The sequence below is a fragment of the Phallusia mammillata genome, chromosome 3, assembly GCF_965637545.1.
Source record: "Phallusia mammillata chromosome 3, kaPhaMamm4.hap1.1, whole genome shotgun sequence".
NCBI classification, from domain to species: domain Eukaryota; kingdom Metazoa; phylum Chordata; class Ascidiacea; order Phlebobranchia; family Ascidiidae; genus Phallusia; species Phallusia mammillata.
The window spans coordinates 17,190,850-17,208,327 of NC_137254.1; the positions used below are offsets into that span (position 1 = coordinate 17,190,850).

The following is a 17,478-nucleotide window of genomic DNA, read 5'->3' on the forward strand; positions in this document are numbered from 1 at the left end:
TTTTTGCAGTTATTTCTCAACAACATTATAGAGCCGCAACCAAAGGCTCAAAGAGCCGCAGTTTGGCCACCCATGCCATATAACAAGGCGTAGGCGTTTTTCTAGCCTGTGGTGATTTTTGAAACCATGACACGGGCCTTTCCAAGACACGCGCTCTACTATTAGCACGTCAAAGTCCGAATCACAACACCGTAGGAAATCGTTAGATTGGCCAGCAATCAGTTAACATGGTCACGGCACACTTGTTTCTAAATCAAGGTACGCCAGGATTAATCATTCCCGTATGGTAAGGCGTAGGTAGAAAATTCTAGTCTGATTTAAACCCATGACACCAGCCTTTCGGGTTTGCGCTCTACCAACTGAGCTACACAGACTTAGCAATGAGCACGAAGACTTTGATGGACATGATGAACATAATAATGCAACACGTTATCCTGTACATTTTAAACGCAACACTTCTTAATGTGCAATGAAGACAAAAGTGAACTTTTTTTTAAGATTTGAAAGTTTAGATTAAATTCTTGCTTTATGCTATTATTTAGCTCGACGATTTGGTTAATCCTAACCGTTTAAAACTTTATTGTTAAATTGATTGTTGCTTTGTACATTATAGGAGTACAAAAGTCTGACGCGCGTGACTTTACAGCCCAACTAAATGCATTTAGATAAGTTTATCAAGCCAAATGTGTAGCAAAGAGTTAAATCAATTCTTAGCCGCCATTTAACATTAAAATAAAAACATGAAACAGAGAAATGTCACTTATTGATGTTTATTTTGCAGAAGAATACATTTGACAGATGACAATAGCGACACTACAATTTAACATTTAGCAAATATATGCTTTGGAGTTTTAGATTCGAAGTAATTCACTTTTTCTATGTGCTTTAAACAACATTCTTGCATGAAAATGGAACAGACTTCAACCACAACTCTGCCAACACCGCAAAGACGGGAAGTTAATGATCGCACTTGAGTGGAATGTGGTTACTGTACTGTTTGTGAGAACCGGTTTGGCAAAAAGGGACATCTAAAAAAGCACATAACCCACAGGGAGAACAACCTCATCGATGCAAAAGTCGACTTTTGAAAGCACACATGTTGTGCCTCACACTAAAGAAAAAAAACATCGATGCAATGTTTGTGAGAAACAGTTTCAACGAAAACACACTTTAAAAACCCACATGCTGACCCATACCAACGAGAAACCTCATCGATGCAATATTTGCGAGAAAACGTTTGGCCAAGGTAGACTTTTAAAATCACACATGGTGACTCATAATGAAGAAAAAACCCATCAGTGCATCGTTTGTGAGAAACGATTTCGCCGGAGGGGAAATTTAAAACTACACATAATGACCCACACTAAAGAGAAACCACATCGATGTAATGTTTGTGAGAAACAATTTGCCCAGCATAGCCAATTAAAAACACACATGTCAATCCACACCAACGAGAAACCGTTTGGATGCACTGCTTGCGAAAAAAGATTTCGACGAAGGAGTCATTTGGATTGCCACATTTTGACTCACACTAGAGAACCCACCAATTAAACGTATCTGTTTAAAATGTTGTTGCTTTTGATTATGGAGCGCAAATAAGCCGTAATTGTAAAATCCCACCAAAAAATGTGTTACGTAAATATGATATATGCATGCTGTTTCATCCTAATATATTGTTTTTAGTGACTACTTGTAAAATGATAACCACAATATATTGTGTTTAGGATGACATTTAATGCGGACTTTGCCTCATAGTTGCATCCACTCCACGTGTCATTTTTTCGCATTACAAAAAATAAAAATACGTATAATATTCGTTGTTGGTTTCATGAATACACCAACTTTTAGTTTGTATTAGTTCGTTAAGACAGTCGCCAATATATAAATACAGTAGTTGCCAGACTTTTCGCAGTTTCCCCTTTACCCACACCGTTTTACATGATATCTGACACAGTTCTTGACAACAAAAATGTTACATTGTAGCAGCCTCTCTCACTACCGTTATCGTGTCCTTTCATACTACAGAAAACCGAACAGATTGCCTTCTTTCTTTGACTCTCGTCTTATGCGGCGTATTCGCACATTGTGTTGTTCCATTAAGATGTATCTCAAATAAACACCTAGCTACAACATAATATATTCATGCCATGAACTACCAAAAAGCTGTAGTTTAATAAATACTATGTGTAAAAACAATGGTTTTACCGATTCTTAACAGGTATGCCGTTACGATCAACCAAAAATGCTTTATTTCTAGCAGTCAGTAATATAAAATCTATGTTAACTCTAAGGTCGGACAAAGTACTTGGTCCGTGTAAAACACGTAGCTATTAAAAATATTCGCATGCCACACAATCTTTTTTAATGTACAGCAAAGGAGATTATTTTGGTTTCTGAAACATGCACAAGTTTTAGGATAAATCTATTTGCGACGCGATAAAAGAGTATTGATTAGGGTTACAATATTTTCTTTAAATCTGTCTTTTCAATCTTCACACCTTGCTCCACATCTCAACAAACAGGATGGGAAAGATTTCAACATCGTTAGAATAAATCTCCACCAGTTCCAACAACTCCTTTGTCGTCTCGGCGCTAAAAGAATTTTAAAAATTGAAACAGTTATGTCGCTGAAAGCACAAAAAGCGTCAACCTAATTAAATTCCAAGTTGATGAATCTGAAAAACGATCTGACGACCAGTCTTAACTTTTTATGACGTCATAATAAAGATTGTGACGCATGGTGTATCTGTTTTTGGGCATTGTTTGCACACAAAAGGGTTACAAACAGTCTGTGGTTACTAGGCTGGTTATCAGTTTCATCATGAGCATTAACGAATATTCTTTTGCAACAAATTAAACCTATTTCACTGCAAGTAACAAATCAAAGTCTTGTCAATCCACAGTTTTAATATAGGCCTTTGTGATGTCCGGGGACGTGGTAAACTGCAAGGTAATTTTAACTTCGCGAAGCCACATGTAATTTACCCTAGACTCTAGAGGCTCTCGAAAGAAATATTTATAAAACCACTACTATACGTCAAGCAAAAAGAAATGCATTTTTTTCTTTTTTCGAATCAGCGATGTGTTGCGTTGTATTGTTGACTGGGTTTAAACAATTAACTTAAAATATATTAATTGGTTTAACTATGACAATGTTCAACATTTGCTTTTCTGAACTTTTCAACTATAAGATAAATTCAAAACGCCCTAAATCTGCAGAAAAAATAATTTCCAAAAATCCAAAGTCATTAAACGTTTTCACAAACAGCTCACAAGCGTGTTTTTAAATGTCCATTCGTGCTAAAAAAATATTTAACAAGACACAAGCCAACATACATAATTCAAAATCTTAACAAACAATGGAAAGCAGTCTTCCGAGACTTATCAACATAATCAACCTTTTCGCCGCATATTTCATGGAGGATGTTCAAGTCCTCTCCAAATGCTTTCTTGTAAGTTATATCTCCTTGCTCTATAAATGTTTGGGTTACAACAGCCAGTATCATTAAAAATAGGTGAATGCCTAAATGTTTATGTAACAAAACTCTGTATACAAAACAATATTTAAACATGTGACATAAATGTTCTTATACTATATCATTTGTAATTAAATAATCATTTTTTTGCACAGGGATCTCGTATGGATTGGGAACAGAATTCATAGTTCTGTAAGGATTGAAGTTGATTTCGACAGACAATTTTTTGGGGCCCTTGCCTACTGCTTTTGCTGTTACTATGTATACAACATAGAGTACCCTGTCCAGGTTGTGGCCACCCTGGAATTAATTCAAAGGTATGTGGGTTAGATACAAAACTTCAAAATATCTGTAAACATTCTTGTAGCTCAAGGTGTTACACAAACTAAACTGTTTTGCATTTTCTTTCGGGTACTTGGCAGCAAAAACTTGAAGAGAAAAAAGAATACTACTCATCCAAAAGTTTTCCATCTTGTACAGCTAATTAAGCAACTGCAATGATTGTGCCAAATACAATTTTCCAGAAATGACATGTTGGTGTGTATTAACCAGTGTTTCATGCCGGAACGGAACGAAATCAAATAACGTTATTCGTTCTGAGCAAATTATTTATTTCGTTCTGGACCGATAAATTCAATTCGTTCCGGTCTGACCGAAATAAATTTAGAACGGTATTTCGGTCTTAACAAAAGAACATTTTTGTGGTCTTTACAGCTATTAAGCGAAAAAATAAAGAAAGTTGCAACACCCAACAATTATTGTCGGTAGTTGTTACGTCACATAACATTTGTCAATGATGGTCAAACGGATGTAAATTGTGGAGCTTCAATTTTTATCATAGTTCAACGGCGCGAAATTTTCAGCAATTGTTTCATGACAAATGTCCAGAACGAAATACCGGAATAAAAAATAACGGTATTTCGTTGCGTTCCGGTATCTTGAATATTTTTTATTTCGTTCCGGTATAACGTTCCGTTTCGTTCCGGTATGAAACACTAGTATTAACTATGTAGCTGGATCAAAAAAGACAGGACACTAAACGTATTTTGAAATTGTATTTGGAAAACAAGACAGATCGGTAATGGAGCTAGGGGTATCCGGAAAGAATGGATAATCTATTTTTTAGTCTAAATAAGTGACAAATCTGCATGCCTTGTTTGTTGCAAACATGTAGCAGCAAAAAAATCAAACCTGGAGAGATGATATATAAAACCACTTGTGCTTTGGGTAATTTTACGCGGAATTTGAAAATATTTGTTCCGCCCGAAAATGTTGTGCAATTCATGCGGCCTGCGGTAGTAAGTAACTCCCTGCCTTAGTGCAACCTTTTAGTGTTTTGACATTTAGCAAATAAAAACTGCCATTTTTTGGAGACTATAGAACCCTAAAGTTTAACGAATACGAGTATTTGTGTTGTACTCCAATAGACCTTCGTCGAACCCCTGAGTCAGCGTTAAGAACCACTGCTGTAGTGTAAGTTATTTTGAAGCGAGAGAAAACTTCAGAACAAACTCTGTCAAATAAACGAAAGTGTTATTTTACTTGCAGGTATTTTTAAATGTTTACGCAAACCTTCAATAGTTAATTTTCAATTGTTTCTGTAAATTGTGCTTCCTTACGGTTGAATCTCGTTAAATAATGTCTTAAAGAAGCATACAAAGTTAGTGGCTAAGTATGGTAAAACATGCGGACGAGGCGCTAGTAATAAATTGTTAAACATTTTTGGGTTGACATAACTCACGCATAAACAGTTGACACGGGTAAATCATAATTGCGACGATTGTAAGAGTTTTTTTTTTCATCAGAAGCTAAACAAAAATTAATTTGCCCCTGGATTGTTTTTGTTCTTTTTAATGTGGTTGCCGCAATAGTGTACTGCAGTGGTTCTCAAACTTTTTTTTGTTGCGACGCCTCTGGAAAAGTTTTCTGGACTTGCGACGCACCAGCAAATAAAAGTTAGTAAGGATAATTATTATTAAAGTTGTGTTTATTAGTACAACAATAAAAAGTTACGAAACGGAACTATTCTGCGACGCCCTTGAAAAATTGAAACGACGCAGCAGGGCGTCGCGACGCACAGTTTGAGAACTACTGGTATAAACAGATACAAACATGTTTAGAAATCTATAGCTTGCGATTTTACATACATTATTTGTCTGCCTTGTCCCCAGCTGGCGATGCACCTGTCCACTCCGGGAAGTTGATTGTCCAGTAAGAGTTCTACAAGTATTAAGCACTGACACGTCCGGTTTGTTGCCTTGATAGTGTAGTAACAACTGGAGTCAACTGATTTACTACTCGCAAGATAGCTAAGTTGCGACAACTTAGCGTCGCAAGTTAGCTATCTTGCGGCAACTTAGCGTTGCAAGTTAGCTAAGTTTCGTTGCAAGTTAACTAAGTTGCCGCAAGATAACCTATCTTGCTGCAACTTAATTTATTCGACAACGGCGCCCCATATATCAGAATGGTTATAGTGGAGTGCGAAAGCCAGAATTGTTCGGGTTCAGAAGTTGATTAAATTCTAAAAAGTTGACAATGTGCTTGTGAAGAAGTTTTTTAATTACTTTTGAAACTATAGTTTCAAAATGAGTTGATCCTAAAGTTTATCTAAACTGTAACATTAATCGTATAACAATTTAATGGCCAGCCATACGACCTTAAACATTAAGCGTGAAACGTCAAACATAAATCACATTGCACCCTTTTTTCAACAAACAGTATTACGTTTTTATATTTATCATTTATGATAATCAACCTTCGAGACGCCATGCCTTGCACTAACTGATAAGTGTCCGCCAGCACCAAACTTTACACGAAGTCTGCTGGAGAACCACACTTCTAAACAACGTCGTAGTCCCCTTTTTCTTTTAACAAGACTGTAGCAACGGGTCACTGCGGTCTTACATCTTGGTTCGTGTGCTGGTTCGACAGTCAGAACACACTTAGATGAACTAGAATGCGTTGTTTAAAACAAAAAATTGGCTACAGCTGAGAGAGAGAAGACATGTAGAAGGTTTGTTTATTTCATATAATGATTGCAAGAAGCAGCAAAACCCAAAGTCGTCAGGACATGTATTACTTAATAAATGAGTTAACAGCAGCCTAACTGCCATTAATCAATTAACTTCAATAAGTTACTACATATATTTGAGCTTGGACTTTAGGACACCCACACAGTGCAAGGACAGCTTTACTTCCCCCAACCCCGGACCAAAATGATTTAGGTTGGCAAGAAAATACAACCTGATAGTTGACTCGTATCGCGACAAAGCTGCGAGACAAACGCTTAAATTGTTTGTGGCGTGAATAGTGATTTAATCTGTGCCTTATGGCAACGATTTCCTGACATTATACAGCTGTCAATGTAATACTTCAAGCTTGTCAAAAAGCTTGCCGAAATTTAAGCGTTCGTTATTAGATAAAGATGTATTTCACGTTATTGCAGATACAAAACAAATTATTAAAAGTTACCACGAGGATGCAAAAATCGATCTCTGAGCTTATGGATGCACAACTTCCAGACTCTGCAAAAGAATCATGTTTATCTGCAATCTTTCTACAGCATTCTTTGCAAGAACCTCACAAGGGCTCATTGAATGCTGGATTTTGTACAAAAGATTTCAGAAAAGAAAGTGTAGAGCAAGACATTACTTATACCGGCAAATCTGATGATGACTTGAAACGAGTTAGTCATATTTACAACAAAAAATACAACTGCCATCGATGTGAGGTATGTGACAAAATATTTAGCCGTCGAGGAAATATGAAAAGACACAAGCTGACTCACAGCGATGAGAAACCGCTTTCGTGTGGTGTATGTGAGAAACGATTTAGCCGGATGGACTGTTGAAAATGCACATGTTATCTCACACTAAGGAGAAACACTACGGATGCCATGTTTGTAATAAATGGTTTAGCCGCAGTGACAATATGAAAACGCACATGCTAACTCAAACAAAAGCAAAACCGCATCGATGTGATGTTTGTGAGAAAACATTTGGGCTAAGAGAAACGTTAAAAACACACATGTTGACTCACACCGACAAGAAAAAATATCAATGTGACATTTGCAACAAAAGATTTAGGCGCAGAAGTGATTTGACAAAACACATGTTGACTCACACCAAAGAAAAACGCCATCAATGTGATGTTTGTGGAGACAGATTTGGTCTTACTGGAAGTTTGAAAAGACACATGTTGACACACGCAAATGAGAAACCTTACCAATGTGACGTTTGTGAAAAAACGTTTCAACGTGGTGAACATTTGAAAAGGCACATGTTGATTCACACTACATAAAATGTTATTGGAGAAACACAATTAGTTTGTTACAAAATGTTCAATGTTAAGTGCATAAAACCTTATTAGCAAATGCAATGGATTTAAAGTTTTATTTTTTTTTAATTCAAGTGCACTTCTGACACCCCCACAAGTTGGGTTGTTTTTTAGATGAGTTTATTTTGGTAAAAGGTGACCAGCAGCTAAAACATATTCTTAATAAAACACAATACAAGGCTATTTGCTATGTAAACGTCGTGAAGAAAGTACTTAAATGTAAGCTATTGCCAGGCATAATATCAAGTTTGTAGAGCAATTTGCCAGAAGAGCTCTACAAACTTGGTAAGTAACAAATTTTCTACGAAGTGGAAACAAATTTGTTTCGAAAATTATTTTCAAGAAATTCGCCATTTTTGAGCTCTTTATCGACATTGAACGAAAGCACAATTTTCTGAGCAAAAATTCGTTTCGAGTTTACGGAAACAAATTTTTGTTTGGCAGATTTTTTTGGCAAATTTGCTTCGAAAACGAATTTCGAAACAAATTTGGCCAAAAAAATTGTTTCCAAAACAAAATTCGTGATTTCGAAACGAATTTGGCCATTTCGAAACGAAAATTCGTTTCAAATGCACAAATGTATGTAATGGTCAACCTGACCATACCCATTGTTTAAATAGGATTTTGAGAAATTTTTCAAGATTCTTTCTCCTGTCATTTCTGAAAATGGTTCAACAAACCATGCACTGGAAGTAACTGTCTACAAACACTATTGTTTTAATTTGCAGAGGACTGACTAAAAGTAACCTTGTTTTAATGTGACACTTGGTCAGTTGATAAATTGTAACAGGAAGTCCGAGCTTACCTCCTCTTGGGCTACCGAAAGGTATAACTGTGGAGTTCGGTCATGGTTGCCAAGATTTGAAGAATGGTATAAAATGCAAGTCCCTACCGAGTGCAAGTACTTGTGCTGTGACCCAAATTTGACCGGAATGGCCCAGCAGTTCACCCGCAGCATTTACAAATTCGTATAGACATGTGGGTACCCATTTGTTGCAAAAACAATGATGTTCATATACATGTGTTCTCTGGAAATTTCTGTGATTTTGCTAATAAAAATTAGACTTTGTCTTCCATTTTGATTTGTGTTTACGTTACACGTCACTTTGACCCTTTGCAGTAGAAATAAGAAATAGTACAGCTGAAGGGCTGCAAGTGCACTCCAATTGTCGGGAAGTTCTTTATTGCAGTTTTCCGCACGAAATATTGATGATCTCGAAGAGTTATTTTGACGTTGTTTACTTGTTGTTCCCTAAGCTACGTTAGATAATAATCAGTTGCGCCATTCAACTCCGGAAAGTACACTGTTAGATTAGTTGGGTAATGACCGTGGGCCTTTGACAAATATGTAACAATAAGATTTTCCCAACTTTAATGGGCATATTCTGTTATTGCCCAAGCAAAATGTTGGGTAATGGAATTGGTAACCCGACTTTTTAGGTAATATTATTTTTACCCCAAAATAAGTTTTGGGTAATTTTTATTTTACCCAATTGTATTGGGCAATGTTTTGTGCAACCCAAATACAAATTTTGCGTAGTTAGATTTGCCTAATTACTGGGGTATTTTTATAATATACCCAACTCTATGTCTCACCCAAAATAATAACTTATTGGGTAAAATAAATTAGCTATAGTGGAACATTTCAACAAAGTCTGACACTATGAAAAGGCACAAACAGTGGAAAAAACAACACTTTACTCATAGCATGAAATATTATTAAAACAAATTTATGCGTTATTTGTGACTTCCAGCAAAAACTTAGGTCTGACAAAGTTTTAGTATGACCCACATGGAATAAGGAGAGAAATTGTTTGTGGATACATAAGATTACACTACAACAGCCACGTGATTTAGCGAGGGTAGCATGATTTTTGTTTACATGTCTCTTTACTGACAACAGATTTTTTAAAACCGCCTTACACACTGATAGCTAGATTGCACTTTCGGCATATTATCGTCTCCAAAGTAAATGCAAATTGCCCAAGTTTACTTTTTTCCAACTATCCATTCGTGAGATCAAAATGAAACAACTATTGTATTGTATGATACCGTCGGCATACGACGCGTTAAGTCTGCGCGCCCGCTCATTGGTTAAATGTTCAAACTTCAGTGACGTAATTTATAACTCGTGGCAGAGCGGGAAAAATACAGTGGCGCGAAAATGACTATTTTGCTTAGCGCGGCGATAAAGTGTGGTCACTGCTGCTTGCAGTAACATTTAGCACGTTTTACTGTTGCTTTATTTGTGTTAGGAGGTGCATGTAACAATTAAATATTAAAAAATAAACTCCTCTTTGGAGGAAACTATAATTGAAACCCGGGGATTTTTTAGATAGAATATCAGTTCCTGAGGAGCAAGCCTATGCAGATTTTTGACTTCCTAAAATGTTAGTGACTGTATTGATTCTAATAACACTATTATAGAAACAGAATTTGACACCTTAAAGAAAGCTTTTCCATGCACATACCATTGGGTTATTTGATGTTCCAAATGACAGTTCAGAAATTTTGGATGATTTATCTGTGGTGCCCAATTTATCCAGACCAATGCCAAAAGAGTTCCCAGAGTATCGCTTTAAATTTAGCTATCATGGCCGGGAAACTATACGCACTGGTGTAATAGGAAAAACATCACTGGGATTAAGTCAGGATAAAGCAAATAGTTAGTAGTGACTAGGGTTCCTTCCCGGGAATGTTTCGACGGGAAGTTCCCGGCAAAATCTTCTTCCCGAATCCCGGGATTTTTTTCCAAATTCACGGGAATACGGTAACAGCGCAAAATTCGTTAAAAAGCAGCTTTTTTATTTTTTTTGCTTGTTTTTCACGCAGTTAAAAAAACATGTCAATATCCCTACTTTGCTAAACCTGACGTTAATCGCCCCGCGAAATCAAATTGAATTCTCTTCTCCTGGTCAGGACTTTCAGCGTCGGGGTGAGGGGTTTGAAACAATATTGTTTAATTTTAAACGCCCTTTTTGGGCTACTAACGTGCGTTGGTAAATAGGGCACCCATAACGGATATATAAGATTGAGTTAGCAACTACAAGCTCTCATCCCGACCCAACGACCCCAGCATTTGGTGTTGTAGCCAAGCGCCTATTTTTAAAAAGCCCTGACACCACAGCAAAGCTGTAGAACAAAAGTGTTGTGTTGACGTTTGATCTTTTGACGCAATGTTACAAGAATCGCAAACCAGAGGTCAATATGTTAAGACCGAAGATGACTTCCCGCTGATTCTGAGACGTGCGATCCGTTTAATTGTGCTGAAAATGAAGGAGCGAAACGTTTTTAGGTCAATTCACAGCGTGGGTTTTGTCTTTTGACTCGGCTTTGTCACGAAAATCTTATTGTTACTTGTTAAACATTGCTATCGACACGTTTACATCTGAGATTACTGTTAAATCAACATGCAGAAGCCAAGTAGAAGAAATATAGAATCGTCAGTGTGGCTGCATTTTACAAAAATGCAATATTTTTATCCCAAATGCAATTATTAGTTGCAAAGGGTCCTCCACTAGTGGTTTGCTGAGACGACACCTGCAGTTAAAGCATCAGGAAATTGCGATTCCACGAAAGCAGAGCTGTTTGAATCAAAAGAAAGTATCGATCTCGAAGAGACAGTAGCAAGGTTAGCTGCTGTTGATGGGCTAACATTTCGCCAAATCGAAAACAGCCGATTCATAAGAAAGGCTCAGGTGACAGAAGGCTTTTAATTTCCTAGTGGCAAAGATAAAGCGCGACAATTTGTTTTCAAAATTTATGAAACGGCAAAAAACTCTATTGCAAAGGAGTTAAAATTCGGTATTTCCCTGGACGAATACACATCTGTAAAAAACAGAAGGTCATGCCCACGACGGAAAGTTTTGGAGCCTTAGGATGATAAGAGTTTTTGGAAGCCTACCCGCTGCAACAAGTGTCTTTGGTGCGCTGTCGGCTGGAAGAATTCGAAATAACTTTTGATACGCATACTTTTGGATGCGAAACTGACGGTACCGCGGTGATGGTAAAGTTTATCGAGCTGGCACCTGTACAACACCGACAATGCTTCGCCCATGCTTTGCATCTTGCGGTTTGCGATGTTGTATACAAATTACCGCAAAGGGCACCCATCGACTTACCCGAAGAAGCAACAGGAACTGGAATTGAAACCGACGACATTAAAACAGTTGTATGGGAAGTCCGATACGGACGAGTTGTCAACCGTTTCGGTATGGGAAGAGGGTATGGATGAAAGTGTCCGCTTACACATTTTAAAACAGGAGTATGTATTCCATGAGCTGGGTAGTTACCTAAGCAACTCCAGTCGCATACGGCTCAAGCAATTGTGCATCAGTCTGTATGGTAAATTATGTCTCAACCTTTTTCTATCAGAGACAGTAGCTGGTCATCGCCACAGCTACTGAAAGAACGCCGGGTCACCGACTTGTTCCTGGTAGATCAATAACCGTCGAGATCTCATTTTTTTCAAAACATCAATAGTATTGTTCCAGGAATATCGTTCACGCAGGAATTGGAGTAGAATGGATGCATCACCTTTATGAACGTGCTCGTGAACAGGACAGGAATTGGAAAAGTGTCCACGACGGTGTATCGAAAACCTACACACACCGGACTGTACACTAAATGGGCAAGTTTTGCTTTGTACAAATATATTTGTTTCTTGTTTGAAGTATCCCAGCAGACACACGACGTCCTATCGACGTTGAATAGATGTCGAAATGATGTCGCGACGTCGAATCGACGAATTTCGACGTTCGGTCGTTATTGGTCCGTGATTACTACGTCTATTAGACGTCCAGTTTTGGTAAATACCAAACCAGAGGGTCGAAGTTCAGACGTCTTTTCGACTTACATATTTGGTCGAAATACAGGCCAAGTCACATGTCATTTGTTTGGACATTTTTGGACGTCGTATAGAGGTCAAAATTTGGTAGATTTTACGTTGGTCACATATCAACTAGTTATCGACGTCCTTAGACGCAGAAATTTTAACTGATTTTCGACGTCATATTTTGGTCATGTGCTGTACGTCCAATAAAGGTCAATATTTAGTAGATTTTACGTCGGTCACATATGAACTAGTTATCGACGTCCTTAGACGCAGAAATTTTAACTGATTTTCGACGTCATATTTTGGTCATGTGCTGTACGTCCAATAAAGGTCAATATTTAGTAGATTTTACGTCGGTCACATATGAACTAGTTATCGACGTCCTTAGACGCAGAAATTTTAACTGATTTTCAACGTCATATTTTGGTCATGTGCTGTACGTCCAATAAAGGTCAATATTTAATAGATTTTACGTCGGTCACATATGAACTAGTTATCGACGTCCTTAGACGCAGAAATTTTAACTGATTTTCAACGTCATATTTTGGTCATGTGCAGTACGTCCAATAAAGGTCAATATTTAGTAGATTTTACGTCGGTCACATATGAACTAGTTATCGACGTCCTTAGACGTGAAAATTTTAACTGATTTTCGACGTCATTTTTATAGCCTATGTTATATTTTCCGTCGATAAATGTGTGATTTGAGACCGGTATATTGAAAACTTGGCATAAAGTTGTGTCGCGACAACGATGTTTTTCAACAATCCTTTCTTTGCGAGTTCAATAATATTGTACTTTAGACTCAGTGCAAGTTAAATGGATTTTCTGCGTTAAAAAGTTTTTCTTCACGTCGCCAAAATATTCCATGAAGCCTTTTGTTCCTAGTCCCTTGGGTATCGATGCAGTCAAGTGGAAAAATCATTTGATGTTTGACCCCGTCCCAGCGGTTATCGCTGCAATGTTTATGCCGGGATGTCCATCAAACTTATTGTCAGAACTTTGAATTTAAATTGGGCGCTACTTTTTTATTCTCGCTCAAAATCTGTGACGTATTTTCTTTCCCGCGCAAACTCCGAGCCCAGTGAGAAAGAAAGACGCATCGCGGAACCGAACGTGGTAACTGGTATAAGGCGAAGTCAGTTGTAGCTTTTGTTCATAGATTTGTTTTTTTTATTAACGAAGTACCGTTATTGTGTCTAAAGAGATTATGGCGTATTGGAGGCGATACAGGAAATTGAATAAAGCAGTTAATGTCATGTTTTCATCATCATCCAGTGATAGTGATATACACCACGGTCTGTATTATAAGTGATATTCCATTGAGGCAGGATAAAAGAAGTGCAATAAATGGTGAAGAATGGTGATTTGAGTTAGGCTAGGCCCATTTTTTCCACTCTGTTAAATTAATGTGGAATAGGTTCAAGCCACAAATTATTTTGGCTTTTAAGACAATTGTTTTGTTTTAAGTAACGTCATAAAATCTGCACTGCGTCTCTTTAGTATACAGCAAACTTTACTTTTTGATATGTTAAATAATGAAAATAGAAATTAAGTTTAAAAAAAAAAAAAATTGATACAAATTTGCTACAGCTGGTTAAAAAACTGTATATTTAACTCCTGCATAGTAAATTATTGTGTAAAGAACCCTCAGAATCTGGTGACTGCGAACTGGAGGTAATACCAGTTCCTGATGTTCCAGAGGAAGAAACGAATTACCTCAATGCCGAAAAGGTTTACAAAGTTTTTGTGTTTTGCTTCATTATTTCCATGGTTGATGTTCTCATTTAATTAGTTACCATGAACATGTGTACATTAGTGTTTTTGTACATGTATGTGCTGCCCCATTAGTTAACCAACATTAAATGTATTGCATTTCCAGAACATGCATCGAATGAAAGAATTAAATATAAGTTTTGTTGATGAACTCTGTGAGTCACCTGTCCCTGGTACCCACCAAGTTTATGGCAATCAATTTCCTTTTTGCATTGTCGTTAAGAATGTATACATATCATGGTGCAAAAATGTTTCCTTTCAAGGTAAACTTTTTTATGGTGCAGATTTCAGCACAACTTCTACCAACTTAAATGGAGGGCTTTCGGCAAAACTGCAATGTCACAACTTCGTAAGTTTGAGCTTTATTGTTTTTTGTAATTGGTAAAACTTGTTTTGTGGGTAGAAAATGGTTTGTCTTGATTGTGCTTTTTGTTTGTTTGAATATACTGCATTTTAAGTAAGCATATACAGTATAGTACAACAAAGTACAACGTTATTTAGGTTTTCAAAGAAAGGTTTGAATTGGACGAAATCACCTCCCCCAAACAGATCCATTTCATCTTGAGAAGATCAGTAATATATAAGGGTTAAACAATGGAGTTACAGTTTGAAAATGAAAAACAGCAAAACATGCTGGTAAGTATTTTTGTTTGCAAGCCAATTACAAATTGATTTGTAATGTTCATAAAAGGTACTTTTGTGTAGTACAATTTTGATTAATTCTTAAAAAGTTTGTCATAAAACACAAATATAATATCTGAAGATGCAATTTTTTCTCCGTTACCCAAATTAGTTTATTGGTAGTCAACATTTGGTCAACTTTAAATGTCGACACTTCTGGTGGTACCGAACGCTGCACAGTATCTCAGGAAAGTGTGTGAAACATCACAGACCAACAAATAGGTTCTGGATTAAACTTTACTAGTTGCGGCATAAATTGTTTTCTGAATATTTAAAAAATAGCCAAGAATGGCTCATTTTTGCAAAACATAAATATGTTGACAGAAAATTTTTGTACATTTATAATTAACTCAAAAATACAGATGAGAAGAGCTTTTTGAGAACTTAACATGTGGTACCATACAGTGTTTAGTACCACTCCTTTAATATGTGGTTTCCAACCCACTTTAAAATTCATTTTTTGTTTCAAATGCTATCAGTAACACAGGCATTTTGTTCAGTTGAAAACAATCCATTTATGTTAATGTTCTACAGAGACTACAACTGAAACGTATTGGTAGGAACACGGCTAAAGACAGTGTCAAATTAAATTCTGAAAAGGTAAAAATGGTTTTGGATGCAGATGCTTTTGAATTAATGCAATAACAAAATTAACTCGGTATCCTTTTCTGTAGAATGTTTACAAATTCGTTTATGGCAAACATGAACCTTCAAGGAGGGTATGGAAAAGTGACTTTTTCAAAATCCGTATTATTATCCCCATTAAGTTATACTTGGTAAGTTGCTTCTTTTGTCACAATATTTATTTTCTACATGTATACATTTCAGGCATGCTTTCAGGCAACTATTCTGCTTTGCCATTAAAGCAACATGTTGCATGTCTTTTATTATGGGTCCTCTCCCAATTTTTACCTTCTGCGTTCCCCATTTTCAAATTGACCTATTCTCTCGTGTGTTCTTGTATAATAAAGATTGGCTTGTTTTTCTTACAAAACCATTTTTTGCAGAGGCAGTGCTGGAACTTCATCCAAATGTGCTGGAGACCGCATATACAGAGGACGTTGGGGTTGGGGGTTACTTGAAACATGCGCCTGCTTGAAAAGGAGGTCGCTTGTCCTCCAATTCAAGTTCGCCCACTTGAACTTGTCATGTTGGGTACCAGTTGAACTGGACCAGTGGTGTTGTTCATTTTACTTTTTCGCATTCTTTTCATGCATCTTCGTTTCCTTTCATTAAATATTTCTAACTTGAACTTTTTTAACTGGCTATTTGACGTCTTGTACAGACGAAAAATGGACGTTGATAGGCGAGAACAGGCGTCTTTTGGACATGGGTTTTCGACTAAATATCGACGCAGAATAGGCATCCGAAAGGAGATCAACGAATGAATTTCGACGTCAAATTGACGTCTAGCTAAACACGTCTTAATTTGGGACCGTTATCAACGTCTCTTGCATTTGCACTTTCGACCAAAAACGTACCAGGTTTTGACCACTAGTAGAAAAAACGAATAAGTTTCGACGTCAATCCGACGTCCAGTTAAATACGTCTTAATTTGGGACCGTTATCGACGTCTTTTGAATTTGCATTTTTCACCACAAATGTACCAATTTGCGACCACTGGTCGTGACCACAATTCGACGTCTATATGACGTACATGTGTCTGCTGGGATTTTTGGCCGTGTAAAAAGTATGCAAACTTGCACGAATTTTAGGCATCCCCCACTAAAATCGATAAATTGCAAGTGTACGTCAAAGAGGCGTTGGGCAACGAACTTCAGATGCCGCTGGATTGCAAAACTAGGTGGAACAGTTTGTTAAGCATGCTACAAACACACTTAAGAATAAAAAATCAAGTTTCAAAGGCATCCATTGATTTTGAAATTGACGTCCAAGCCCGTCGTTTAGGCTTTAAAACCAATTTCGACTCGGGATGCCACGTTGATGACAGCTGATGGTGCCTTTAGGTTTATTTTCTGCCTGACGACGACGTTTTAATATCCAATTCGAAATCGTATCTGTCAAAGCTCTTCCCAGAAGAAGCGTCATCAGCAAGCCAAGAAATACTGGCAACCTCAGAAGCTTCCACCAGCAGCGAAGAAGTTTCTACCAGTAGAACATGGGAAAAAAGTCTTTCTAAATATGTTTCCACAACTTCCTCCAAGGACACAACTTTCCTCCAAGGTGCCATTTTATGGCACTGGCAATCGCACATTTAACCTCGAAATTCTCTACGAGTTTCCGCCTACGAGTATCGAATCTGAAAGATCATTTTCTTCCGCTGGATACTTTGCAACTAAATTGCACAGCAATTTGTTTGATTGATCAATCAATGCACTTACATTTCTTAAAACGTATTTCACAACAAACTAAACA

The 17,478-nt window shown here is 37.1% G+C and overlaps 2 long non-coding RNA genes across 2 annotated transcripts; one reads left to right on the top strand and one right to left on the bottom strand.

Annotated features, from left to right (window-relative positions):
* Positions 1-624: 624 nt before the first annotated feature.
* Positions 625-6,128, bottom strand: LOC145217545 (uncharacterized). Its single transcript, XR_013857430.1, has 3 exons — positions 5,624-6,128; positions 3,399-4,989; positions 625-2,592 (listed from the first exon to the last, which is right to left on the bottom strand). It is a non-coding gene; the product is annotated as an uncharacterized LOC145217545 (long non-coding RNA).
* A 4,996-nt stretch (positions 6,129-11,124) lies between these two features.
* LOC145218653 (uncharacterized) lies at positions 11,125-16,354 on the top strand. Its single transcript, XR_013857684.1, has 6 exons — positions 11,125-14,379; positions 14,706-14,770; positions 14,923-15,057; positions 15,637-15,702; positions 15,777-15,878; positions 16,110-16,354. It is a non-coding gene; the product is annotated as an uncharacterized LOC145218653 (long non-coding RNA).
* The last annotated feature ends 1,124 nt before the right edge of the window (positions 16,355-17,478 follow it).